The sequence below is a fragment of the Artemia sp. Qi Xiang Cuo genome, chromosome 15 (assembly GCF_049724085.1).
Source record: "Artemia sp. Qi Xiang Cuo chromosome 15, ASM4972408v1, whole genome shotgun sequence".
In the NCBI taxonomy this organism is placed as follows: domain Eukaryota; kingdom Metazoa; phylum Arthropoda; class Branchiopoda; order Anostraca; family Artemiidae; genus Artemia; species Artemia sp. Qi Xiang Cuo.
Window position 1 is genome coordinate 49,946,579 of NC_142808.1, and position 9,211 is coordinate 49,955,789.

The window sequence follows — 9,211 nt, forward strand, 5'->3', positions numbered from 1 at the left end:
TGTTTTTTGGCCTAATTACTGAATATTTATGTTATTTTCTGCGGATGTAGTTTTTGTACCATGTCATTAAAGATGCCATTGAATTGCTGCTCATTGAATATGTTTTCCCATCATATGATTTTTTCGCCTGCATTTACTTGATTGAAAACTGAATTCCTTATTGCTTTCGAACTATGTTAAAAAAAGCCGATAAGGATTTACTAGAATTTATTTTTACAGTTAAGTCAACTCTAACAATTTTCACAGCTCTGGCCTCTCCTAATATCGATTCAATCTTTCACCTTGTTCTAAAGATTACCTTTGGAAGTGGCTATTGATGAGTCTTAACCAGGGTTGCCAACGTCCGGGATTAATCCCGGTTTTCTGGGATTTTTTTTCAGTAAGGGATTTATTTTGTGTCCGGGAGTTTTGTCAGAAAACCGGGATTCTTTGTTAAAAACCAGGATTTTTTCCATTAAAAGAGATTTTCAACGATTTTGGCTGATAAGACGTAAATGACATGAGGTCAGTACGACTAGTACTTGAAGAAACGGTCTTGATTAGTGGTCAGACAAGTAACCCTGGAAAATGCAGGATAATTGAAGCCATATATGAACAAAAGTTCAATCTTTTCAAAAATTGACAGTAATTGTGAAATGTGGTACACCTTCCAGGGGTTTCTAAATTAGCTATGTTTGTAGTGAAGTAGACGTGATCAGTGTTGTTATTCGCCTAGTTGCCTACAGTTTTTCAGTTGAAAAGTTGCCGGCTAAGTATTTGTTGTTAGCTTTTGCAGGTTACATCCGGGTAAGCTAATTTTAAGCGGGTAAGAGATGCTAGAAGGCACTCTTGGCTCGGTGCAATAAAGAGCCAAGTCCTAGGTGTTCTTGAGTTCCCATTCTCTTATGGCCCTCATTCTTCCTTCTTTAGGAACAGTATTTTCATTTCAGTTTAGAAGGTTCTTCTAAAATGAGAAGTTTTGAGATCTTATAGGGGTAAATTATTTCATTTGGGGATTCCATGGGTTTCTTACCTCATACTGCGAAATATTCTAGTCTCTTTATTTCCTTATCTTGTTTCTAGACACAACACTCTGTCTGACGAGAGAACGTGATTCAGTTCACAATGCTCTGTGTGAAAGGAAAAGAGAATCAAGAGGCAATTCTCCAGGTGAAGGGAGAACGAGAATCAAGAGAAAACGGTCCGTGAGGAAGGAGAAGCCTGAATGCAACTAACACAAAAACCCTGTGATTTATCATCTCAGAGTTTTATCTTCGTTAATACATTCGCGGAGTTTGAAGTATAATGTTCTGACAGCTTAACTAATAATTCCTTGGTCCATATATTAGAATCTTTCAATGAAGAATTAATTCATTTAGTTGATGATTAAAGTGCACTCTGTAACATATTTTGGTACAAGGAATTGGTGTGGTCAGGGCTGGCCCTTGTTTCTATAGCAGGCCTTGCTGCAGAACCGTCCTAAATATTACAGAAATCTATTTTTCTCAAGAGGCAGAAGACTTTGTGAGGGGCCCATGAGCCTGTATGGGATTGGAAGGAAACGATTCTTGTGTTTATTTCTTAAGCCCTTAGATGGTGTAAAAGCGAGCCAAGTCCAAGCTACACTTAGTCTTCTTTTGTTTCGTCTTAGAAAGTAACTATTGCTGGATTTGTTATCCTTACAGCATAGTCACGTAATTTGTTTAGGCTCTAGAGTAAAGGGCAAAGCGTTGCTCAAGAAATCTGAATAAAACTAGCACAAGTCCATACAGAATATTACTCTATAAAGCATTGATCTTCTGTACTTGAAAAATCAACAGATGCTACCATCTTCGAATGCAACTTCCCTCGTACTACTTTATTTCTACTTAATCTTTTGAGTCCATCTTATAGGACTTTTGTTTCATTTTTCATTGCTATTCTACGGTTCAAAGCTTAGGGTTCTTTAATAATATTATACTCAAATTCTAGTATAAAAGACTGGAATTATAAAAGAAAATAACGAGCTTGTGAAATCCGGTCAAAAACCAAACCAGTAAGGGCGTAAATTCATGAAAATGTAAGGAAGGAAGGGAGGTTTTCTTCATTTTTTAAATAAAGATACAAAAAACGTATATATCCAATTCTTTTTAATTTTTTACATTTATTTTTCCAGAAGATGGCTGTTTTCAATAAAGACATTGGCCCCCTATTTAAATATTCAAGAAGCTTAGCGGTAGTGAAGGAATTTTTAGTTTGATATGTTGCCAACGCAATTGACTTGATGAAATGTGTGGTCACCAAGGGCATTTCACTTTTTAAGACTAGCCTTTGTTACTTAATCTAAATTTCAGCAATTTGATTCGATTCCTAGTTCAATTTGAAAATCAGTATTTAATAATTACAGAGTATTTTGAAAAACAAAATGCATCAGGAATCTATAGATTATACACTCAACTTTCTCATATGCTTGGGATTTTAGGCACAATTCTTCCGTAATATTTCAAACATGTAAGTTTATCAAGAAATTAATTTTTTCGAAAGAGTCCAATGATCAATTTTACATATTCCATTATTGTCTCAACAACATCAAATTCTATACTTTTTTCTTTCGACTGATAAATATGTGGCAGATGAAAGGGGCCCAGAGGAAAAAACTTTTCAATGTGTGGACAGAGGTCCTCGCGAACGCAGTCGCCCACTACTGAAAACTACGCTGTTGAGTTACCCCCGTTTGGAGTAATCACAGGGGTCAGCCAGTCCGAATTGCAATGGATACGCCCAGGGTTTCCACTAAACGTAATAAAAAAATCCCCATTTTCTCTTAAAATAAATCACCAGAAGGCGAATTGACTTTGAAACATCTTAGTGTGCCGAATAGTGTGCCTATGCATTTTTTGTATCTTACCGATGCATATTTATACCTATTTTTAGGTGAATTTATCCTTGCTACTTGAAGTTACATATTTAGGTGAAATTATACATGCTTCTATTCTTCAGAACACAGAGAAGCATTTATCATTCCAAAAGATTTTAAAATGCCACATTCATATAGATTTTGTTCGCAGACCTAATTACAGTAACCTTTTAATGTGTCCATTTCCAGATATTGCAAATTATTAGACTTTAAAGAGAAAGAAGACGTTAGTTTTTTTTAATGTAGCCTACTTGCCTGCAGTAGATTTAAGACTATTTTGTTCCAAGCTACCAAAAATGGACGGAATTTACAAAATTTTAATGAGCCCCTTCAGAAGTTTGGAATGAGCCCCTTTAGAAGTTTCTACGACAACTCCTTCGATACGAAGTGCCCGGGTAAAAAAAAAAACAACACAGTGTGCCAACACCGTTCTTTACTTAGGCAGCGCTATTGCGCTGCCTATGATTTCTGGTCGTTTTGATGAATAATTATAGGAATTATTTCTGCTGATCTTAAGTTTAATATAGCCTTTAATTTCTTTGAAATACTTCTTTTTCGGAAAACTTCTTTTAGTTAATGCTATTAAAGGTATATAAAGTATTAGCCTGTTTTTCTTATTAAACTGTTGTAAATTATCTAATCGATATTTTTATTCGTCTCTATTTGTACTAACTTCGATATACGTATTATTTTGTTTTATTTAATTTTTATAATTTCACAAAAATTTTGCAATAGGCCAATACGATTATTAATTTATTTCGTTTCTTCTAACGTAAAATTATGGCGCGGAAGACCAAACAAACGGTCCAAAACTGCTAAATCGGAAGCTTCTGATTTTTTTTTTTTTTTTTTTTTTTTACATCCTAAGGAATAGTAAATTTAAATTTTATGGTGTTTATTTTTTTTTTTTAAAATTTTTTTTTTTCTACCTATAAAATATTTTCAAAAAAAAAAAATGTATTATATTAAAACAACTTTATAGGTTGTTTTGAATTACGTCTTTGCTTGAATTTCCTAAAAATGTTATAGAAAGATTGGGTTTGAAGGTAACTTTAATGTTCTGTTTTGAATTCTTTTGTTAATTTTCGTGATATTGTTTATTTTCTTTTTAAGTTCGTTGATATTTTTCAAAATCCTCGCTGGTATTCCAGTAATAATACTAGCTTAACTAGAGGAGAGAAAAAAAAGGTTTTTAAATGCGTAGGAATAAATCTGGGTTCAGATGGACAAGCAAAACTTAATAAAAAGAAACAGTAAATATTTCAATTAAGCCACTTCGAGCCAAGCCAGCATTCACAGATCGGGAAAATAAGCCAAGAACGCCAATTCAGTAAAATACGGGCTGGGGGCAAGAATTTTTTCAATTCTTTTTAAGGGTGCAAAGAAGATATTTTTAAAAATGTCATTTTCATCATAATAATTATATTATTTCTTCGAAATTTAGGGGGATAATTGCATTACCTTCTGACATGGGCACCCATAGGCTAAATTTTAGGGGGGGGGGGCCAAATATTGAAAAATACGTTAGATATTTGAATGTCCGTATGTTCTTCCAATTTAATTCGAGGGCACCTTATTGTACAAACACACGATTTTCCCTTTTAAAATGTAAAATGTAATTTTGATATTGCCCATGCTTTCAAAACCAACAATAACAGATAAAAAACATAATGGTGGCAGAAAATTTTGTCAACATTGGTGGGTTCTGCTAAAGATCACATTTGCCCTCTTAGCGAAATTCTCTGTTGTGAACCACATGAGTGAAATGAAATGAACCACATGAAAGTGAAATGAGTGAAACTGGAGTTTGCAACATAATCACAAATTTTTAATCATTAAAAATTCAAAAAATAAAAAAAACGGATTTAAGATTTGGATTTATCCAAATCTTAAAAAAATTGAATTAACTCATGAAAAGAAACTTACATAGAATCTTTAAATCACAAAATTATAACTTTTCAGAAAAAGCAAATTGTAGATTTTGCTTCTGTTTGGAAAATTTGTCTATAGCCAGCTCTTCCAAATTGAGCTCTTGTGCTCTACACCTGTGAATGCTTAATAAGCTCAAACTTGATAGGCGTTCCTCGCTCATAGTGCTCCTCGGCCATGTTTTAATTCACCTCAGGGTGCTGAAGGATCTCTCCACAGTACATGTTGTTGGTGGGATGGTCAGATAGATAACAAGGGCTCACATAATTGCAGGGAAAATGTAGTTTCAGAGAAGAGACCTTTGAGCTTCACTTCCTCACCACAGTCTGCTTTTCCGTACATTGTACCATCGTACCAGGTTCTTGCTTTCACTTCTAAATTTGCCTTGTCATAGAACTTCGATAGATCTTTCATAGCATTAACAAATGTATCCTTCTCTGTGTTTTTTAAAATGTTGGGATGAACAAGAAATCCTTTGAACGGGGTTTTGTTGTGATCATTGAACCTCGCTTCAAGTGGCACAATTAACGAGTTCAAATAAGGAATAAAAACAGCTAACCTATAGTAATCTATTGGATTAGTCATAGAAATGTTTGAGTGATGAGTTTGTCTTGAGGTTGTCCTAGATGTTTTGATTTCAATTTCCAGTAAATCGCAGGTTTCATGTAATTCCTTGAAAATTCCTTCAAATTCCGTGACTGCTTCTACTCTGTGCTTTTGAAAAACCCATAACAATTTCTCTTTTACGTGCATATGTACAGCATGTAGATCAAAATCTACGGACTGCATTTTGTTTACAACTGGCTCAAGGTATGAAGAGTATCTGGAAATGATTTTTAGACATAAGATAAAAACTACTGATGATGTTGCTATATCCAACTGAAAAGCTTGTGAACACGTTTCTTGGTTCGCCTCATTGTCAGTGGGAAGTTTACTCAAAGCTTCTTTGATGGCAATAAAATCTGTACTTCTCAGACCACCTTGTTTGACACAGAATAGGAATTTTTGGGATCTTTTTCCTTCTAAGAGTGCTTTCCCTGAAGAATCGGATCACTTTTTTTATTGTGCCTATTGTGTTCCTAATTTCTGGTACAATATTGAGGTCATTGACAAATAATTTAATCCATGAGAGGCACAGTGAAAATACACAGCTTTTGGATATTTTTCCTGGATTCTTCGTTGAACTCCAGTATCTTTCCCGGCCATCGTTGAACATCCATCAAATCCTAAACCAATTAGCTTTGTCATGTCTAGTCCTATCTTGTCTGTGGAATGCAAAATTGCATCAGCAATACTTCCTGCATCTAATTTTTCAAGTTCGGCAAGTCCCATGAATTCTTCTTTGATCACCCATCCAACGTTTGAATCCGTTTTTATGTAACATGCCCCTGTTGACATCTGCTCTTTCCTACTAATATCAGCAGTCTCATCTTCTAGCAAAGAGAATGCTTGGCTATCATTTACTTCTTTGACTATTGTATCTTGTAGTATAGTCCCACAAATATTTACCAGCTCATTTTGGACTTTATGAGATGTATATTTTGCTTTTCCTGAATGTGTCGTTATGTGGTCTTTAAGGACTTGATCTCCTGCTTCAATGCAAAAACGAAGCAGGTCTTGAAAGTTTCCTCCATTTGAATGGTTTCCACGGAGAACAATGTCGTGAGTACCACAAAATATAATTGCTTTTAAAATTGATGTAAGTTTGCTTCGGTTTATCAGTATAAGATCAGATATAGCAAAATCCAGTTGTTCTTTGATGTCTTTTTTCTTCATCGTCATTGAATCACAGAAGTTATTAGCATCAATTACAGCTTCGTGGTGCCACTTGGATTTGGCATGATTCCGTGCGTCTTCATGAAAATGTTTGAAGTCCTTGTGAGCTTCTATCACGAAAGAGCCAAAAATGCCTCTTTTCAAGGCTGGCTTAAATAACACACAATATTTACAAAGCCCGCCTTTCAGTGAAGTCGAATACGCTAACCATGGATAAGCATGCAACCAATTTTCCTTAAATTGATATGCATCTTTACCAATAATAGAAACATCTTTCTTGAAATAATGAGAATAACGGTTTACACTTGGCTTTGTCAGCAATTCGTATCTTTTACAATCAGAAATACCTGGCTTTTCAAAAAAGCTCCCTAAATCAACACTTTCAACCGCACTGTCATTAACATTCGTGTTTTTGGATTGTAAGGATTGCTGAAACTCAACAAATCTTCTTGAAGTTGAAGGTTGTTCCATTACAGTTTCTTTGGCTGTTGATGACGAGACATCTAAATCAGGCAACTGCTTCAGATCTTTTCCATTTTCTGGAGGCGAGGTTTCCTCAAACTTAGCCTTTTTTATATTTTTTGATTCAAAAACTTCCGGATATCCATTTTTCTAAAAATAAAGAAAATATATCTATTAGAACTGCTTCATTAGTAATTTGGCGTTTGTGTTTTGTTTAAGCAAGGAATGATTTTGTTTTAAATGGAACGAATTTTATAGAAAACAGCAAACTAGCAAATAAGTAATGTAGGTGTCATTAATCAAAGCCATCAGGGCTTTCAATAACATCTGCAACGATTTCTGCGAATCAATGAATATTCTTCGGCAAGCGTACATTAAAATACCAGGAATTAAATAAAAAAAATAGTTTTTTCACCTGAAATTAAGGAGCAGCATTAAAACTTAAAACGAATAGAAATGAACCTTTAAACACCTGACTATTCACGGTAAGATTTTTTAGTACTTTTAAAAAAGCTTCTTATTGTTCTAATTAAATAACAGTTGTGTTTCAGGAATCGTTCTTACAGAATAGGGACAAAATTCAAACTTTAGCGTAAATAACGTGGTTTTAAAGAGGAGACCCCGACCCCCCCCCCTCATATATGTAATAATTCTTGTTCGTTTTAATGTTGCTCCTTAGGCCTATTTTCAGATGATAAAAAACTTTTTTGATATTTACGGTTAGAACATTGTATGGTACTTACGTATTAGCCAGAAAACACACGAGAAATTGTATAGCGAACATGATACAACAAACTAGTTAAGCAGCTTCTTTATCAAGAGAATTCCTTGGGTGCTCTAGGCAAAAAGGGGTTTCTCACTCCGTGAACAATATTTAAACTTTAGTTTGTTGGGGTTGTGGAGCAAAAAAAGGTACCTAGGTTAGGTTATGTATTTAATTTATACTATGCTTTACCCCTAGCCCCACCCGTCCTAATGTGCAAATATATAACCCGAATTTGTTTCTAAACTATTGTATTTTCATCATATTTTGATTTACTTCATTAGCATTAACCAAACTTCACCTATCGCGTGTTTTCTGGCTAATACTTAAGTACTGATTGTATTTAGGGAGAGTTCTTAAGAAGACATTCAATTATAAAACATTTTTTAATTCTACTGTTTCTATTTCAAGAGCCTTCATACAGGGTTACTAATTGTTCAAGCATTAGAAGTTGTAAAGATATGCCTGAATATTTAAACAAATTTACTAGGCTATCCCTAATTTGAGCAAAATATCTCTTCTGTTAAATTTTCTTCACCTACCTAACAGATTCCTAAACTGCAATTTAAAATATTAAGCCTACCGAAAATATTACACGGGTGAAGAACCAGAATAATAATTGTGAGGGAAGGGGAATACGTTTGAGGGGAGAAGGTGGCATGACAAGTACAACTCTAATATAATTGAGATCTTAATTGCTACGCACCTAATGAAACAAAATTTAAACGGTAAAAATTTGTGGAAAAAAGATCGGTGCTTTCCGATTATGTCGGTCTTTCTAAAAAGTCCCGTTTGGTTAATGCTAATGAAACAAAATAGAATAGGATGAATATATAATAGTTTAGAAACAAATTTCGGCTATATATTTGCACATTAGGAGGGTTGGGGCTGGGGGTAGATAATAGCATATATTAAATATGTAACCTAACCTAGGTACCTCCCCCTCCCCAAACCCCCCCCCCCCAAAAAAAAATACAGTTTAATATCGTATACACAATGAAAACCACGCTATCATTGCCTACTTTATAGTGGCTAACATGTCAAAAACAGGTTTTATCATTGCCTACTCTATAGCGGTTAACCCGAAAGGCCCACACAATGGGAAAGTACCGAAAGATCAGTTCCTTCAATATATCATGCGTTCACTCATTAGGTGTTAAACATTAATACAGTGTGTCCGAAACCAAAGTAGCAAAAAAAAAAAAAAAAAAAAATAAAACTTAATATTCGGCTTTCAAAAGAATTCTCCTCTAGATGTTCAATTTCAGAACTCAAAATACAACTGAAGAATCCAACTTCAAATAAAATTCTTCAATAGTTTTTACCACGACCACGAATGATGTAGAATCGTATAGCATTAGGAATACTACATTTGAATTGAAATGGTTTAGTCTCATTTCAGAAAG

The 9,211-nt window shown here is 34.3% G+C and overlaps 1 pseudogene; it reads left to right on the forward strand.

The window, feature by feature from the left end:
* Positions 1-243: 243 nt before the first annotated feature.
* On the forward strand, positions 244-361 carry LOC148943794 (U5 spliceosomal RNA; annotated as a pseudogene).
* The last annotated feature ends 8,850 nt before the right edge of the window (positions 362-9,211 follow it).